Source organism: Ambystoma mexicanum, chromosome 4p (genome assembly GCF_040938575.1).
Source record: "Ambystoma mexicanum isolate Mex_15411 chromosome 4p, UKY_AmexF1_1, whole genome shotgun sequence".
Classification (NCBI taxonomy): Eukaryota; Metazoa; Chordata; class Amphibia; order Caudata; family Ambystomatidae; genus Ambystoma; species Ambystoma mexicanum.
This window is the reverse complement of record NC_090927.1, coordinates 1026223697-1026242627: the sequence shown is the minus strand read 5'-3', so window position 1 is coordinate 1026242627 and position 18931 is coordinate 1026223697.

Sequence of the window (18931 nt, the reverse complement as noted above, 5' to 3'; positions counted from 1 at the left end):
TTGGGCAAACAGATAATTCAAATACAGGTATAGGTGCAATTCTGAATCAGCTGGATGAGAAAAGTAGGGAGCACCCCATTTGCTTCATCAGCAGGAAGCTGAAGGAATCAGAAACAAGGTGGGCAACTATTGAGCATGAATGCTTTGCTATTGTGTGGTCACTGAAGAAGTTTAGACCATACTTCTATGGATCTACTTTTGTGATTCAGACTGACCACCAACCCTTGAGATGGTTGATGCAAATGAAAGGGGAAAACCCTAAACTACTGAGATGGTCAATCAGCCTGCAATGGTTTGATTTTACCATTGAACACAGGTCTGGGTGTCACCACCAAAATTCTGATGGTCTCTCCAGGATGTTTGACTGACTGGAGTAAGGAGATTCATCCAGGCGGATGTCCCTTTGTCTGGGGGGGGGATGAGTGTTAGGGAGAATTATCAAGAATGTGTTAATTTCCCTTAGCTGTTGAGAACCCCTGCAACTTTGCAGGATTTCTATGATTTGATTTTTTACCTGGAAACAGTGTGATCCTTTTTTTCCCACGTGTTTATGTATTTTGATGTGTGTTTTACTTTTGTGTTCTTTGATTATGGAGTTTAAAATCAACTCCATAGCATCACATTTGTCTGTGTGTCACACAGCACCTTCAGTGCAGTGGCACAGGGATGTCTTTCAGACTTTCAAAGGTTTAAATACCTTCTCTGGGGGGCCTGACTACTGTTTCCCAGAGCATGTAAAGTTAAATTGACTTTACTAGTCTCTTTAAATGTACTGACCCAGCACACACTATCTTCCTATAGAGAGCTGGAGGGGTTGCCTAGCTTCCCATGAGTCAAAACACTCATGTAACAGTTAAATGGTATCCTTTCCTACTTTAAATGGCTGGTGGCAGTGATTTAGATCAAACTACCGTGATTTTTCCTGACCGCTAAAAACGGTAGCTAAAAATCGGGTCAGCCATGTTTTTAAACATGGCGCCCAAGACATATCTGTAAAAACAGACTCTGGTCGACGTTTTTCACCATTTCTTTTAGGAAAGGTCCTTCTTGTGTTTTTCTCTGCGCGCCAAACCAGGTTTGGTCCCTTTGTACGTTGGCCTTTGGCGGGCTTCAGTGCTGAAGCCCTCCTCTGGTGCCTGAGTGTCTGGGGTGGACAGGATGTGAGGGAGATGCCCGAAACTCCCTGTGCTTAGTATCCCAGGAGACCTGAATGCACTCTGGCATGATTGGCCGGCTGGCTGTCTGGCAAGGACAGCAACCCTGCTGTGTGAGTGACAACCAGGATTGAATGATTGGGAGAAAACTGTTTAAAAGCAGGTCTCTGGGACTTGGAAAGCAGAGGCGACCACTGGAACGAAAGAACCGAAGATGAGCTGAAGGAAGAGGACTGCTGCAACTCCTGGACGACCGGTGAAGCCCTGCTACATGTCCGAATTGCCTGAAACTCCATCGACAGAGAAGCCCTTCAAGGTTAACTTCTTCCCTTGAGTTTGGTGGGAACAACCAACTCGCAAGCCACTTGGACACCGTCCCCATCTGGTTGAATTTTCATCAGAGTGCTGTTCAAAAGCGGAGAGCCAAAGGGGAGGAAACCAGCTTGTGGACTTTAAGTCACTCACACCTTAAACCAACGTCTTGCTAAGCTTTTGGCCTCATCCCTGGGCAGTGCTGGAACCTCCCACCGTCCTCCTTCCGGTCCCCACGACTGAAGCTCAGGAACACCGAGATCTGCTCGAACTGCTAGAAACAACTGCCTCAGCTACAGCTCTTCTTCATTAAAATGTATTGTGCAAACGTGGTCCGGAAATCTTTTCGGCCATCGCGAAAGTTTGTGGAACTTTCCTCAACTTCGAAGGCTTGCCCTTCCCTAAACATTCATCAAACTTTTCACCTAGCCAAATTCTTCTAAACTCTGTGGCAAAGACTTAACCATTTACTACCAGAACTGGGCTATCCTATACAAAGACTCTGAACCATTGATTTTGGCCCAAGCCTATGAACTGAATTTCTGGTTGTAGTTTACTGAAACCCTTTGCCCTGCATATTCAAGTATTTGTGGTATTGATTCTAATAGCCTTGTCTTTTTACCCCTTTATTTTATTAAGTATCTGAAGTGCCATTTTGCTCCCACTTCAGGAGAGCTAAACTTGTTAATTTACATACCGGTTGTGTATTTGTGGTTTATTAGTGTGTGATATTGAGCTGCTTGTGCTAGTGTAATGTTTTCAAACTGACTGAGTAAATAAGTATATATTCTTTTACCAAGAAACCTTGAGTAAGTGTTTGTTTGAATCACTGTTTTGGTTGGTCCTTTGTGTAACTTGTTCTACTGCTCACTAAACTTTTGAGATAAGTCTAGCTGCTCAGCCACTGCTACCACATAACTGTGTAGTGCAAGCTTGTACCAATGGTGAAATTGTACTGACACTTCTAGTCTTAATTGCATGTAGTGTTCCCAAAGGGTACTGCATGTGATTCTGCCTGACAACAACAGCAGGAAAAACATGTTATAACTGCAACTTGCAAAAAGCAAAATACATAGTGCGAAATGGATGCTTATTCTACTCTAAAATTGGTCGCTTACCACTAATATCACTAATACATATTTATCACTAATACAACAGCACAGCCTCTCCAGGGGGCACCATGCCCCCTGGAGTGGCGGCACGGTGACAGCCGGCAGCCCCGGCCCCTCAACTTTGCATGCTGCAGCAGCATGTGAATGATGCATGCTTCATAATTTATGATGCACACATCATGCCTGCAAATCAATAATCAAAGCAAGGTAACATGTGTTCCTTGCTTTGATGAATTATGCCGTTGCAGGTGTTTTGGTTCTCATATAAATAAGGCATGTCCAAACTATTTCTATATACAACAATCACAGGGTGGAAGCTCAAAGTTTAGGGACACACCTCCCAATATGATCCATATTGTACACAGCATGTTAAAATCCCTTACACGGCCAGCCTTTCCGCTATTATTACAATGCTTACAAGCATGAGAAAGGAAAGAAGCACTTGATAAAAACCTGATATAATTTTTTTGAAATATAGATTGCTTTCTTGATGTTGGCGAGTTGAAAGTTGCCCCAGCTTTATTAAGCATCCTTTGGAGGGACAGATGTTAATATGGAGAGGAAACGGGAGCTGTAGGAGGTCAGAAGCAGCAAAGGCCAGTTCCAGCAAGGAAAGTCCAGCACGGTGGGAAAGCAGCAGCAGTGCCAAAATCAGAAGATTCCCAGCAAATTTCTGTAGCCTCGGATTGGCTAAGGAGGGAAGGTGAAAGTTCAGGGTCCTATTCGTGATCACCAAGGGCAACATAATAGAAATTGTTTTTTTATTGAGGTGTGGGCCGCTGTAAAAAATTCAGCTGCCAGGAAAACATCTAGTAGTTCTGGCATATGGATCATCAGAGGGACTGTTCGAGCACTTCCAGAGTGCTAACAAAGCTACAGCCATTGTTGTCTCGGTGGACATATTGGACCAGCAAGAGGAAGAGTCAGAGCAGATATGGAGAGTTAGGCTACTCAACAGCAAGAAGGCGAGGAGTGAATGGAGGGGTCGGTGTGGTATGCCCACTCCCTTGATGCCGGCACCAGTACCTTTGTCCTGGGTACCCTGGGTCATCCACCATCCAGCAGCCGACAAGGCAGGCAGAGGACAGGTGTGCAATAGATGAGAAGTTTGTATTGAGGGAGCGGCAAGGTCATAATTCCCTCTGGTGGTTTTATTTTTTGTTCAAACCGGCCCTGGATTGGCCAGAAACCGACCCCAGCTCCCCAGGGATGACTTCGGCCCGACCACGGGCCGAAAGGCCGAGGGGCCAATCCAACTCTGGGGATCATATAACAAGTATAGGCAGAGCGACTACTTGAGAGAGTGGCCTTCTCCCTGATTAAGACCTACATAAGGCTCTGGGCTTTTTAGTGGTGTGTCTTGAAACACAGAGCCATTGCTCTACTGAACTGGTCTTCGGTAGCGTACAACAGAATTATGCTTTGGAGTTTTTCCTGAATGCTCTGCAAATTGGAGGAAGTCTTGAACTTGCGCATGGACTCACAATGTGGGCTGTATTTTAAGGGGTGGGGTGCAAAATGAAGTCGAAAAACAAGAAGAGAGCTGTTTGCTTTTGCACTCCAGGGCATTTTCGGTGAATTTGAAAGAAGATTATGGCCACACAATTGGATTCAGCATTTCCACTATGATATGCTATGATATGATCTGATATGGCATTTATAACGCGCCTATACACAAGTGTTTCAAGGCTCGACGAGGTGGGGGGGACAAGGGGAGACAAACAACGATCCTACTAGGCCAGGTGTCATTCAGATCGCGCAAGTGCAGGGTGGGGGGGAGGCAAAATTCCAAGGGGGAAGGGAGAGGAGAAGTGCAGTACAGGTTTAGTAGAAAAAATAAATAATAAGGGCCAGCTGGTGGCAAGTGCAAGATAAGTGCAGACAAGTGCTGGGAGGAGGGGCTGTAGGGATACAGAGACAGTCCCACAGTGCAGGGGTTGCCAGGTAGGCAGTGCAGGGGAGAGTTGCAGGGCCACGGACCGGGGTAGGTGAATGGCCCTGATACAGATTCAGTGCAGTTTCAGTAATATTAACAGGGGAGAGGGGGAGAGAAAGCGGAGGCAAAGAGGAAGGTTTTGAGGTGCTTCTGGAACCGGAGATGGTTCTCTTCAAGTTTCAGGGAGGCCGGAAGGCTGTTCCAGAGGGAGGCCCCTGCAGCGGAGAGAGATCTACCCCCAACTCGTTGCTTGGAGAAGCGGCTGACCCTGAGGGAGTTGGAGGTGGATGAGCGAAAAGCTTGAGAAGGAAGATATTTAGGAAGAGAGAGTTGAAGGTATTTTGGCCCGAGGCCCCAGAAGGCCTTGTGGACAATGCAGGGGGTTTTGAACTTAATCCTCGCAGCGACTGGAAGCCAGTGTAGCGATTTCAGTCCTGGAGAGATACGGTCCCTGGGCTTGAGGCCAAGGACAAGTCTCGCAGTCCTGTTCTGGATGAGTTGCAAAGGGCGGAGAGTAGAGGCAGGCAGATTCAGATAGAGGCTGTTACAGTAGTCCAGCTTTGAGAGAACCAGGGCTCTAGAGACAGTGAGCTTCTGGAGAAGGAGAGGAAAGCAAGGATACTTCTGAGGAGGTGAAGCTGGTAGTGTGACTTCTTAGAGACGTCAGATATGTGATGAGAGAAAGAGAGTGTGGAGTCAAAGATGACCCCAAGGTTTTTAGCCTTGCAGGTAGGAGCAGGAAGAGGCAGAGGCGTAGCCAGGATTGTCTAGCAAATGGGGCCTGATGCTAAAGTAGTTGGGCCCACTGCACTGCCAAAAATATCTGTAAATGCCCACACAGCACTGCTGAGTGGGCATTTACAGATTGTGGGTGGGCCTTGCCCCTCAGGTCCTACCCTGCCTACGCCTCTGGGAAGAGGGCCAAGAGAGGCCGGCCAGAGAGCTGCAGGGAAGGAGGGATTGGGTGTGCCGATGAGTAGAATCTCAGTCTTTCTGGCATTAAGGCAGAGGTCATTGGCGGCACACCATTCCTGGATAGCAGAAAGACAGTCAGAGATGAGGGAAGGAGAAGAGGAAGCCGAGGGTAGCCTGAAAATGAGCTGGGTATCATCCGCATAGCACTGAAAATTGGGGCAGAGAGCGGCGATGCGGTGGGCAAGAAGTGCCAAGTACTGGTTGAACAGCCAGGGAGAGAAGTTAGATCCCTGGGGGACACCACAGGTAGAGAAAAAGATGTCAGAGAGGAAGGACCCCAGTTGGACCTGGGAGGGTCGATTGGAGAGGAAAGAGGTCAGCCACGCCAGAGTCTGACCAGTGATACCCAGGTTATCACGGAGACGGTTGAGCAGGGTGGTATGGTTGACAGTATCAAAGGCAGAGGAGAGATCAAGCAAAATGAGAACACAAGGAGTGTTTGAGTCAAGGTTCGAGAGCAGGTCCTCACGGATGTTCAGGAGAGCAGTTTCCATACTTCTGGCAGCTCTGAAGCCAGACTGATGGTCGTGCAGACTACCAACAGATTCAGCATGGAGATTAAGCTGGGAGATGGCCAGTTTCTCCAGGAGCTTGCCCAGGAAGGGAGTGATAGAGATTGGGCGATAGTTAGCCAGGCAGGAGGGGTCGGAGGAGGGTTTCTTAAGAAGGGGCGCACAAGGGAGTGCTAGAGGGGGGGATGGAAGACTCCAGAGGCAAAGGAGTGATTGCAGAAGTCAGCCATGGCAGGAGCCAAGGAGTCAATGTGGTCCTTGATGGTTTTGGAGGAGCATGGGTGGACCTGTTTTGACGAGGCTTTCATAGATCGGACTTGTCTCGAAACCTTGTCCGCAGTAAAAAGGGGAAAGGCAGAGAAGGAGGCAGGAGGGGTGGCTGCAGAAGGGCCAGAGGAAGAGCAGGGAATAGAGGGTGGGAGGTGATAGGAGGAGAGTGAGGACAGGATGTCCTGAGTTTTTGAAATGAAGTGAGAGGCCAGTGCCGTGCAGAGGGCCTGGGTGGGGACAGGAGCGGTAGAGACTGCAGCAGGGTTGGCCAGCTCCTTGCAGATTTTAAAGAGTTCGGCCGAATTATTGGATGCCGCAGAGATGCGGGCTTGGATAAGGGCTCTCTTCTTGGTGAGAACGGAGAGCCGGTATTGCCTTTGGAGTAGGCGGCAGGCCAGTTTGTCAGAGGATGCACATGAAGCACGCCATTTCCTCTCTGCCACCCTGCACTTGCATTTAAGGGTGACGAGATCCGAGTCATACCAGGAGTTACATTTGGCTTTGGGCTTCAGGCAGATTCTCATGACAGGGGCAAGGATATCAAGAGTATCAGATATAGCAGAGTGAAGCGTGGAGAGGGCTGTATCAGGGTGGGAGTCAGCCGAAGGGGGGGGGGCGAGAAGGTGGCAGCGAAAGCCTCAACTGACACACGCTTCATTGGTCGGATGACCGAGAAGGAGGGTGGCAGTGATGAGAGTGGCTTTTCCTGTGGGGTAGGGAAGGTGAGGTGGGAGGATAGGAGAAAGTGATCACTCCAGGAGAGAGGAGTGGGGAGAGGGACAGAGAGGGGAAGGTCAGAAGAGATCAGAGCATCAAGAGTGTGCCCTGCAGAATGAGTCAGCCCAGATGGGAGAATAGAGAGTGAGAGAGCGTCGCAGAGGTCGCGAAAGAGTACAGAGGGGGGACCGGAGGCATCCAGGTGGATGTTGAAGTCACCAAGAAAGAGGAGTGGAGTGGTTGAGGACAGGAGTGAGGAGGAGAGGTCCGCCCACTCAGAGAGGAAGGAGGAAATTTGACCAGGTGGTCTATAGATAGTAGCCACAGTAAGGGACTGGCTAGGAGAGATAGAGAGAGTCGACAGACAAGGCATTCAAAAGAGGGGTAGGTCTGTGTAGGAGTGACAGTGACAGGAATCCACTAGGGGAAGATAAGGGCCACACCCCCACCAGCACGGTTGGACCTGGGCACAGAGAGGATCTTGTAGCTATCAGGTAGGAGTGTGTCAAAGCTGGTGACAGAGCTGGCTGTGAACCATGTCTCGGTGAGACTGAGGACGTCAAGGTCCAGTTCCTCAAGAAGGCGACAGATGTCAAAGGAATGTTTGACGGCAGAGCAAGAGATAAGAGTGGCAATGTGGAGAAGATTGCCAGCCTTGAAGTATTTCCGGGGAGGGGTACAGATCAGAGGTAGCCCTGTGGAGGTGAAGAAGGAGCACAAGAGGGGGCAGGGAGGGAGGGTGGAGGCAAGGTAGCCGATGACACAGGAGGGGGGACAGCAGGAGTGGAAAGGATGTTGATGAGGCGCGGGAAGCGTCTATCAAAGAGGTGAAGGTTGGCCTGAGGGCCTTGGAACAAGACAGTCCCGTTAGAGTAGACATTAATGATGGCCTTAGAAGAGTAGAAGGAGGCCAAGAGGACATCCCAACGGGTGCCTTCATTAATGGGAGAAGAGGAGAAAGGAGAGAGCACAGAGACCATATGAAGGGTCCATAGGTCAGGTGAAGGCACGAAAAAGAGGATGTCAGTGAGAGTTTCCTTGGAGGAGGCACTGGTGTAGGTGTCAGCGATAGGGAGGCCTGGGTTGGAGACCAGGATGTCCTTTTTAAACTTTTTCCTGCCAGATTTAGTGAGGAGAGCAGGATAGTCAATGGAGAAGCAGTTAGAGAAGATAGGTGAGATAGAGAGCACCATGGAATAGGAGGGAGGGGGGGAATAGACAAACCCTAGTTTAAGTTTCAGTACACAGTGGATTGTGGACACCAACCAAAAGAAAGTGAACATGTGTGGGAGGGGTGGGCCGGGGAGCAGGTGGAGCTGAAAGAGGAACGTCCGGAACGGCGCCTGGCATCCCCTGCGGACACCTGCAGACACCAACAGGAGCCACAGCCGAGGTAGCTGCCCTTTGCCTAAGGGGCCCTTAGCCGTGGGGGCTGCCGGGCAGGGGGCTGCCCAGGAGGGTAGGTATAAGGGGGGGGGAGGTGGGCGGGCAGGGAGGCGGGATGGGGAGGGCACCAGGAAGAGGCTGCAAGGGGAGGGGGGAGGAGGAAAAACACATGCGCTCGGAGCACTGGGAAAAAGCAATTTTAACAAATAAAAAAATAAAAAAAAATCTTCAGATGCCTCCGGGTTTTATGCCTGCATGAGTTGTTCATGCAGTCGTTAAGTGAATGATTTCCTGTGAAATCCACTTGCAATTAGCACCCGCCCGAAGCGGGCAGATTCCATATGCATGCATGACAAATACTGTCCTCAAAGGGTAATTTGTAGGTGACATTTACACGATTGAAAGTAAAATGAACGAGATTAGAAGGCATGATTTGTGTTGCATTAATGTTTGTCCCGAACCATGACAGTGCATGACTGTTTTTAGTATTTGGTATTTTTGGTATGAATTGGTATTTATTCTGCGCTTTCACCAAAGCACTTTACAGACAATGTTGAAACAACAGTACAAAAGAAAGTAATGGTAAAATGACAATGAAGTGCAATTGATAGAGGCAAGGAGAATTAGGTGCCAGGGAGAGATCATGATTCTTTGGATGGGTGCGAAAGATGCTGAATGAAGCATAGGAGCAGATAGTAAGGAGCAGAGTCGATGTCAGTCTTTAGGAGCAAGCAATTAGAAAGAGTGAAAGCAAGAAGGCGCACATGGAGGCTTAGGATCGGAAAAGGAGGTACTGAGATTGAGAGCATAGAGGTGAGAGGACCGAGGGGAATAGAAGGAGACTAAGACTAAGAAGCAGAGCCGAGTGTTCCAGTCTTTAGGAGCAAGCAAGCAATGAGAAAGAGTGAAAGCAAGAAGGAGCGCATGGAGGCTTACTATTGGAAAAGGAGGTACTGGGATTGAGAGCATAGAGGTGGGAGGACCGAGGGGAATAGAAGGAGACTAGGACTAAGAAGCAGAGTCGAGTGTTCCAGTCTTTAGGAGCAAGCAATAAAAAAGAGTGAAAGCAAGAAGGCGCACATGGAGGCTTAGGATCGGAAAAGGAGGTACTGAGATTGAGAGCGTAGAGGTGGGAGGACCGAGGGGAATAGATGGAGACTAGGACTAAGAAGCAAAGTCGAGTGTTCCAGTCTTTAGGAGCAAGTAATGAGAAAGAGTGAAAGCAAGAAGGAGCGCATGGAGGCTTACTATTGAAAAAGGAGGTACTGAGATTGAGAGCATAGAGGTGGGAGGACCGAGGGGAATAGAAAGAGACTAGGACTAAGAAGCAGAGCAGAGTTGAGTGTTCCAGTCTTTAGGAGCAAGCAATAAAAAAGAGTGAAAGCAAGAAGGAGCGCATGTAGGTTTAGGATCGGAAAAGGAGGTACTGAGATTCAGAGCATAGAGGTGGGAGGACCGAGGGGAATAGATGGAGACTAAGACTAAGAAGCAGAGTCGAGTGTTCCAGTCTTTAGGAGCAAGCAATGAGAAAGAGTGAGAACAATAAAGAGCTCATGGAGGCTTAGGATCGGAAAAGGAGATACTGAGATTGACAGCATAGAGGTGGGAGGACCGAGGAGAATAGAAACAGACTAGTACTAAGAAGCAGAGTCGAGTTTTCCAGTCTTTATGAGCAAACAATGAGAAAGAGTGAAAGCAAGAAAGAGCACATGGAGGTTTAGGATCGGAAAAGGAGGTACTGAGATTGAGAGCATAGAGGTGGGAGAGCCCGGGGAATATAAAGAGACTAGGACTAAGAAGTAAAGTCGAGTTTTCCAGTCCTTAGGAGCAAGCAATAAAAAAGAGTGAAAGCAAGAAGGAGCATATGGAGGCTTAGGATCGGAAAAGGAGGTACTGATATTGAGAGCATAGAGATGGGAGGACCGAGGGGAATAGAAGGAGACTAGGACTAAGAAGCAGAGTCAAGTCTTCCAGTCTTTAGGAGCAAGCAATACAAAAGAGTGAAAGCAAGAAGGAACACATGTAGGCTTAGGATCGGAAAAGGAGGTACTGAGATTCAGAGCATAGAGGTGGCACCGGGACATTTGACAGTTGGACACATTTCCTGCTCAGCACCCTCATTGTCCTGGCACAGAGCATTGCCATGGGAGCCATTAGACAGCAATGGGAGGCAGGAGGGACCATTAGCAGGGACTTTTTTGCCTTACGAAATGTGCATGGGGTGATCAGAAGTGAGAAGGGTGCATGATGCAGCATGATTTATGAAATAATGACTATGGCCCTCATTCCGAGGTTGGTGCTAGTCATGGCACTATTAGCGCCATGCCTAGCACCAATACCGGTACCGCCACCGACTTGGTGGTATGGGGACTTACCGGTCTATTCCGACCATTGAGGGACCGGTAAGTCCCCATTTGAAAAGCCATTCCCCATTCCCATACGAGCCCCCATAGGGCTCAATGGGAAGAGGAAGGCAGCAATAACGGTACCGTAAATTACGGTACCGTTATTGACCCCGGTATCCCTTTGCGGGTCCCGTCCTTAACGCCTGCTAAAACCAGGCTTTAAGGAAGGACCCGCAAAGGGACCTCGGAATAAGGCGCAAAGGGATTACCGGCACTGGTGTCATTACCGGTGCCCGGTATCCCTTTGCGCCCGGGTCGTAATGACCCCCTATGGCTTTAAAACCCAAAGGGGATTTGTTAGTTTCACATTAATTTGCATGATGCTATTGTGACTTTGCATGCAGGATGGTGAGAATACAACTAAAGCCATACTCTTATTACTCAACATGTTTCTATGACAATGTATGTAGTGTAAAGTTAGTTTATTATGAAAGGCTAGTTTATTATGTAATGTGGTCTGCTTCAAAGGCATTGCTATGAATAAAGTATTATTTGAGCACATGAAATGCAAAGCAAAACCTTGATAAATAGCTATATCAACTAACCTGGGAAGATATGTTCAGTTGCTTCAATTGTCCACATCCCGGTTTCACCAATTAACCAAAGTGTGTGATACTGGGCCAATCATTTAATCACACTGAGCTCTGTAAGTGATTGATTTCATAACTTATGTTAATATATCATGTTGTTATAGAAAGAAAGCTTAATGACTATGGATGCAGTTGCCCCAAATATAAGAGTGCAATTTAGGTATTTTCCACCACCAAATGATTTGCTGCTTGGTTTACTTATGGCAACTTATTCTAAAGTCACTTCCACTTCCACTGATGATGTTCCTTGCAATGTCCTTTTCTGTAAAGTCACATCTGTTAGTACAATCCACATGCAAATTTGGAGGTGTGCATGCATTTTGCCCCATACAGTCTGGACAGAGCTCTAATAGATGAGTTTCCGGCATCTAGAATGGTCCTGCAGTTTTATTTTTTTCCTTATGAGTATGTGTTAAAATGACATCTGCCACTAATGTTACCAAACAAGTTGATTGGGGTGGGAAGGAGGGTGGGGGTTGTGAGATGGAGAGGGAGCACACACATGAGACTGCATGGAATCGTGCACATTGCATTTGGGCATTTGAGGGGAAATGTAGCAGGACTTTTTTAATGGCTCGCCCCACCACCTCCCGCCCACACACACTCTTGAAATGCTGGATACTCCCCTGTCAACAAGGATGATACGAGAGAGCAATATGGTCAGAGCAGATAAATCATCTTTTTTATCAGTAAGTAGAAGGGAGTGAAGAGAGAGCTGAAAGTGTCTTGAGATAACAACGCTAATGTGACATTTTCCAAAGATGATCAGAGAGAGGGATTAGGCAAGGTTGGGAGGTTTGCAGGAGAGAAGAAAGATCTGGGAATGGTGGAGTAGGTCAAGGGCAGATAGAAGATAGCAATGACGATTAGAGGGCGCCTTATGAGTGGGTCAGGAAGAGAAATCAGCAGAAAGGAAAGAGAGGGACTTGATAGGTGGCGGTAATGAGGAAAGTGTGGCGATGAAGGCTGAAGAGTTAAAGGAATATAGGGCATGTCTTGAATAGGGGACGGTGGCAGGAGAAGGGTGTGGAGTGTAGGACAGGGAGGACGAGAAGGAGAGGAGAAGGTGGTAGAAGAGTAGATAGGACAGACCAGAACTGACATGTGAGAGGTGGAGGATTTACTTATTTATGTTATTTATTGTTTGTTAAGTGCTTATACAATAAGAAAATACTGTTTCAAAGCACTCGCAAGGGAGGGAGCAGGAGTATGGAAACATTGAAATACATAAAAAACACAATATTTAAAAGCATCGGGGAGAAAAGGAAAAGAGGATGGTCCTAGTATGCCTTGTGAGTATTCAGAACGTGCACGTGCAGCAAGGAAGAGGGCAAGGGGGTAAATGCTGGGGAGTGTGAGCTCATGGGTGAGCCACAGATGAAGTGCCATGAATGTTCAGTGCTACACGGTCTGGTGTCGTGAAGAGTGTTAGTGAGAGCCTCCAGGGCGGAGAGGGTAAGTGCAAATGCAGTGGATAGACAGGAGCTGGGCCAATTGGGAGAGGGCGGTCAGGCCCCAGAGTATGCATAAGGGCCCAGGACACAAATCACAGCAACTGTAGGATTAGCAGGGGAGAGAAGAAGGGAAGAAGGAGGTATAGAGGAGAGTCGTAAGGAGATTCCAGAATTTAAGAAGCTCCTGCTGAAGGGGCAGAGGGAGGGGAAGGCAATTCCATAGGAGGGAGCCATGTGAGGAAAGCGTATGACCACCTGCCCTCTGTTTACCAAAACGCTTTTCACACAGACAGTAGGAACCAGAGGAGCGTAGTGGTCTAGAGGGAGAGTATTTAGTAAGAGAGAGTTTCAGATAACGTGGCCGCTGGGCCCAGACCGCCTTGTGGATGATGCAGAGGGATTTGAATTTAATCTGTGCAGCAACTGAGAGCCAGTGAAGACATTTTAGTGCAGGAGAGATGCAGTCCCTGGAATTAAGGTCAATGATAAGTCTTGTTGCCCTATTCTGGATTAGCTGGAGGGGTCGCAGCTTAGACGATGGTAGATCCCTCTATTGCAATAGTCAGGCCTACAGAGAACAAAGGCATGTGTCACATTGAGCCTCTGGGGTAAAGTGAGAAAAGGCAGCATTCCTTTGAGGAGGAAGCTCTGAAAGTGGGACTTCTTGGCAATGTCCTGAGTGCGAGGGAGGACGGAGAGAGAGGAGTTGAAGATGGCTCTAGGGTTTCTGGCTTCAGAAGCGGGCACAGGGAAGAGGCCAAAGAGGACTGCCAGAGTCAAGGGAAGAAGGAGGGAACAGGATCCCCGATGGGAAGGATCTCAGTTTTACATGTATTGGGGCAGAGTTCACTGTCAGCGCACCAGGAATGGAAGGCAAATAGGCAGTCGGGGATGATGGAGGGTGCAAGAGGGTCAACAGCGAGTTCGAAAAAGAGCTGTGTGTTGTCTGCGTAATACTGAAAGTTCGGGGTTGCAACGCTGAGATCAAGAGAGGAACCGAAGATGTGCAAGGGAGGGCAAAACAGCTGATTCAAGTCAAAAGAGTTAATGAAAGATAGAAAAGGAGAGGAAGAATGAGTGCATGAAATGTGGCGTTCAAAGTCATCAAGAAGAAACAAAAATAAGAGGAAAGAGAAAGGAAAGAAGGGAGATAAGGTCAACAAAGAAGGATAAAAAAAGGGACTGCTGATCTATATAGGATGAGAAAAGAAAGAGAAAGAGGAGTAGACAAATTTGGAATTGATATTGAAAATTATGAAACATTGAGAGAGAAGGAGGTAGAGAAGCAATTGTCCAGGAAGAATGGAATAGAATCCCAATACTACCGCCTTTTCCGGTGAGGCAGAGAATGAGCAAAGTTGGTGCCCGAAGAATAGGGAAAGGCAGAAGTAATAGAGTTAGAAGGAGAGATCCAGGTTTCACTAAGACACAGGAAATGCAAATTCAGTCTCTAGAAGAGATCAAGGATGGCATGGGATTTGTTACAGGCAGAGTGGCTGTTCCAGATGCCAATGGAGATGGGAGTAAAAGGCAAGAAGGAGAAAGGGGGTAGATAAGATTAAAATAATTTCAGATGCGAAGGGAAGAAGGAAGGGTCTGGAAGAGAGATATTCTGGGATGTGGCCTGGTGTGGCAAGAGCCACGGTGGAGCGAGGATCCTCAGAATACCGCCCTTGGCAGATGAAGGAGTGGCCAGTGATGCAGAGCATCCACCTGACAACCAGGAGGTCAGGAAAAGTGTGTGCCGATGCTGGAGCTGATGTTGGAGCACAGTGCAGCACCATTGGCTGAGGGTGCAGTGGAGGACCTATTGTGTCCAGGACCATGGTGGAGGGAGGCACCTTGGTCTGCAATCCTAGCCTGATGAAGGGAGCGTCTAAATCTTTGAAAGCTGTACCTTGAACAATGCGGACTCAAAAATATAACTGCATCACCCCAGCTATTAGAATATTCTGGTGGTGAATGCCCTTTGGTCTAATGGATCACCCTTGAGCTTCTGTGCAACTTTGGCTTTTGTAAACAATGCAAAAACTTCCAAGATCATTTATACAACCATCAAATGACGATTCCCACGTAGAAGACACAGTGAACCAATTGAGATCAAATTTGAACCCATCCAGGCTGATGTACGAAGCACAGTGGGTATTTTGAATACTGGGGCGTGAGAATGAGCATGACATATTCTCGACATGAAAACAAATATCAGAAATGTGTTCAGTTCAGATAATACTGGGTCTCATCACAAGTTGGGTGCTAGCCCCGGCAGTATCACCGCCGGGGCTATTAGCCCTACCGCCAAACCTCCCTACGCTGTTAGCACCGGATCACGGGTTTGGCGGAACGGTAAATCCCCATTCCCCATCGGGCCCATTCCGGAATTTCCCATTCCCCATTGGGCCCAATGGGGAATGTTCAGCGTTATTACCGCCAGCGGTATTACCACCGGCAGTAATAGGGCTGAAAATCGACAAAATCACAGCGGATTTGCCCCCAGCCAAATCCGCCAAGCCTGTGATTTTACAGACCCTTAAATGTGGCAGTAATAGCGTTACCACCGCATTTAAGGGTTACCGCCAAACTCGTGATGAGGCAGTGTCTACATCCAAAAATGTTGTTGAATTACGAGAAGATATGACACATCAGGATTACCCTTTTTCTTTTGTTGTGACCCAAAAGACATGTTGGCATTCAGGGGCCAGATTACCAGAGCTCTGCACCCGTGCAAAAGGTGGAGCAACTGAATTTAGGACCAAATTTACTGCTTAAATAATTGAGACTGGAGCAAAAAGATTTAGCCCCGATTTCTATTATCGAAGCATGTTTTCGGGCACAAAGGAAATAGACTATTTAGTCTACTGTGTTTGATGAGTAACATGAAAAGAATTGTAACAGATGTCTTTTTATGTTATGCAGAAAACAACAACATGATTTCTTTTTTGCCCCAGTGCCAATGTCTTTAGATACTTCGGATTGTGGCAAACCCTGTTTGCCCCATTCTATATTATCAAAGCGTTTTCTCACTTTTTGCAAATATCAGATAATCTGGACCCAGATGTGCTTTGTAAATTACTAGGCGCATTCACTCCTATTTGGATTTGGGAAGGGGCACGCTCACATATCAAAATTCCCAAATTAGGATGGGCCATTACTGAATGAGTTTCCATCTGCCAGCCCGGGACAGCCACAGGAGAATGTCCAACGCACAGAAGGGTCATTTCTGGCACTTGGTTACATTCTCCTCCCCATGATCCACCATACCGCAGTACATGTTTAGTACGTGTGCATGAGTACACATATATTTGTAGCGGGATTCAACATATCAGGCTTGTAATTAAACATCGTGCTAAACTGCACTCCAGAGGCGTAAGCAGGGGAGGGCCTGGGGGCAAGGCACAGCCACAATCTGTAAATGCCCACTCAGCAGCGCTGTGTGGGCATTTACAGATATTTTTGTCAGTGCAGTGGGCCCAACTACATTCGTTTCAGGCCCCATTTGTTAGGCAATCCTGGCTACGCCTCTGCTGCACCCCGAGATGCGCATGCGTCCTGTGAGCCCATGACTGCACATTCGCAGGTGCGCGTGGCTTCATACCCGATGACCAGCACATCCTTTGCTTGGGAAAGCAGGCCAGCTTTTTGAACTCTGTGACCAGCAAGTTTCACAGAAACAGTGGTCTAAAAATAAAAGCTCACCCACTGCGCTCTTTTCCAAATGTGCAATCTTTGTGAATCGCCCCCATCCTCTGCATTTCACTTTCTTTCTCAGAAGCAGAATGAGAAAATAAATAAGACACTGGAGCCAGACTTAAAGAGTTGCATTAATGAACATCCAGATAACAGAACAGAATTGAGCATATTTGCTTTGCAGTCATGTTGCTGTGGGAGTTTCATTGATTTCTGCACTCTAAGACATCTTCACCGGAAATGTGCCTTTAATGATCAATGCAAGCCCTATTCCTAAACTAAATGGAAAAAGCAAAAGCAAAAGACGCATGCAGAGCAAAAGAGAACAAGCCAAAGAGAAAGCAAAAGACGAGAAAACAAACGCCCAATTTCCAGTTTGAAGAAAGTGTATGGCTTATTTTTAAACACGGAAGGTAAGTGGTCTTGTATCCCACCATTCTGCCACTATTGCTGGCCTTGCTGCACGTAGCCCTCTGAAGAAAAAGAGGTGAGTGGTGAGAGGCAATAGTGGGACAGTGGGAGAGGCAGATGCAAAACCCGTGGGGCTGATGGGCACAGGTTGGAAATACGCAGTTCCTGTCTGCTAATATGCTTTCTATGGGGTTTCCGGAGACACTTGGGGGTAGGGGTGTCACGGTATGGATTTTTTGACGGTATGATAACCTTCTTGCCAAATGACGGTATACCATGGTTATCGCCGTATAGCACACATTTGAATTAACTTACATAATAATAGTTTGTTAAGAAAAGTCAAATTGTTGTTACACACAAACGACACCAAGTTGCCTTTTTTTTATATATAATTGCGTTTTAGTACAAGTAACAAAAGTGGGCAGCTTGTCCCTCAGAAAACATGCTTCTTGCTTTACAGAGTGAACATTGACAGCACACATCACAAGGGGAAAGAAGCCCTACGCCCATGCTGGAAAAAAGTAAGTCTGGGTGAATGTAGGAAGAAACGTTAACCCTTTCAATAGAAATGGTCCTCAGAGCCTTTGAGGGCCCTGTTCCTCGGACAAAGAAAGCTAATTAGTGTTGCTTATATGGTCATTTAGGGTTGCAGACCCCTCCTCCCCCCATCCCGTACCACTGCTGGCTGTCTTCCTTTTTTTTTTGCAGTGCAGACGATAATAAGCATGTCCTTTGTTTATCTACACAGTACGCAATCAAGACATAAGCGGAGACCGGTGGTATGCATTTCCTAAGGAAGCATATATCTTCACAAACTAAGGGCTGCGCTACTTAAAATGTGTTTTTGTTATCCAAACTTAGGCCTCTCCCAAAGGTGCTCAATCTCAGACCTTCAGCTACTTAGTGTGGTGGGGCAGTGAGTAGGTTTGGCACATAGTATGCAAATTCAGTGATTAAACCACAGATTTTGCTCATTTCAATATGCCCTAGGATACACCTTCTCCGTTATAATCCATTGCAATCTGTAGTATGATACATGATCATTTTCAAACCACAAAGAGGCACACAAGTCCTTTACCTTTGTTGCTCCGAACAACTTATTTCTATTCCTTATAATTTATTGATTTTATGATAAGGTCTGTTAGGGTTTTACATTTGCTTCTCCAGATGTTTTGGACTACAATACCTATCAGCTTTAGTCAGCATGGTCAATGGTGAGAGATGGGGGTCGTACCGTCGTAGTAAAACATATGCACAGCTGCAGTTTGCAGACCCTTCACCTTTGTGCTTCAGGGATATAAAACTGTGCCACCTGAAACTGCTTGCACCAAAAACAAACATACTTAACATTTTTTCTACTGCCCTTCTGCATTTGAAAACCATAAACTAGCACTGCCCTTTTGCATTTGAAACCATAAACTAAGAGTAGATATGTGTTGACATATGTAGGTGGGGTTTTCAAGCTGTAGCCTATGGGCGCTGTGGTCCAAGCATCATGCAGAAAGAATGCATGCCGTGATTGTAAGTTTAGAAACAAACAACTCAGGAATTTAAAAAAGAAACGCAGACACGTGCCATGTAAAAGACACCCACTTACCATATGACTGACGTTTGTTGGTAAAAAAAAGCCTTTGTCAATAGGATTGGACTTTTCTGATTGGTGTTAACTCTTAACAGCCTGCTCAGAGCCTCCCCCTCCATTATACTACAACGCAGTGGTTTGGTGAAGGGAGGTGAACAGCCACTTCTAGGTTTGTCAGCAGACCCTAGACCCATTTTTCCAATCTTCATGCAACACACGACAGCAGCACTTTACCTAGCATTCACTGGTGGGCAGGCTGTCATTAAGAGTCCAATATCCACACTGATCACTGATGAAACTGTCACTGCACTGGCGTTTGCTTTTCCACCACAGCCCAAAAAACCCAGCTGGCAACACACCACGAGTCGATCTTTTGTTATGCTGCAATGTGTACTTTTGAGCTGTGGGCCTGGGCAAAATGTATATCTTCA